At 50.6% G+C, this 776-nt stretch overlaps 1 pseudogene across 1 annotated transcript; it reads left to right on the forward strand.

Moving 5' to 3' along the window:
• The first annotated feature begins 173 nt into the window (after positions 1–173).
• LOC103089705 (ADP-ribosylation factor 4 pseudogene) lies at positions 174–769 on the forward strand (annotated as a pseudogene). Its single transcript, XR_014368639.1, has one exon. The product of XR_014368639.1 is annotated as an ADP-ribosylation factor 4 pseudogene (transcript).
• Positions 770–776: the final 7 nt, after the last annotated feature.

Below are 776 nucleotides of genomic sequence, written 5' to 3' on the forward strand. Positions count from 1 at the left end.
GGGCTGCTGCCGGAGTCGCCGCGGCTGCCGCGTGACGTAGCATAGCCGAACATTTAACGCCAGAGCCGGAACAGCCCCGCCAGTCGTCAAGCAGGTCATCACCCCGTTAATTCCTTCCCGGAGGGGAGCTCCGTCCGACACACCGGCTGGCGAGCCGTCCCTGCGGCCCTCAGCTCCTCTTTCCTCCCTGAGTTTGCCGGGAGCGTGAAAGAAGGCTCGGGGTCGCGCCAAACCCCTTCTGCTTCTGCCCATCGCAAGTGCCACTACCGCCATGGGCCTCACCATCTCCTCTCTCTTCTCCTGTCTCTTCGGCAAGAAGCAGATGCGCATTTTGATGGTTGGGTTGTTTGCTGCTGGCAAGACCACCATTCTGTATAAACTGAAGTTAGGAGAGATAGTCACCACCATTCCTACCATTGGTTTTAATGTGGAAACAGTAGAATATAAGAACATTTGTTTCACAGTATGGGATGTTGGTGGTCAAGATAAAATTAGGCCTCTCTGGAGGCATTACTTCCAAAATACCCAGGGTCTTATTTTTGTGGTAGATAGCAATGATCGTGAAAGAATTCAGGAAGGAGCAGAAGAGCTGCAGAAAATGCTTCAGGAAGATGAGTTGCGAGATGCTGTGTTGCTGCTTTTTGCAAACAAACAGTATTTGCCGAATGCTATGGCTATTAGTGAAATGACAGATAAATTAGGTCTTCAGTCTCTTCGTAACAGAACATGGTATGTTCAAGCCACTTGTGCTACACAAGGAACCGGTCTGTATGAGG

This window comes from Lipotes vexillifer, unplaced genomic scaffold, assembly GCF_000442215.2.
Source record: "Lipotes vexillifer unplaced genomic scaffold, Lipotes_vexillifer_v1.1 scaffold6220, whole genome shotgun sequence".
In the NCBI taxonomy this organism is placed as follows: domain Eukaryota; kingdom Metazoa; phylum Chordata; class Mammalia; order Artiodactyla; family Lipotidae; genus Lipotes; species Lipotes vexillifer.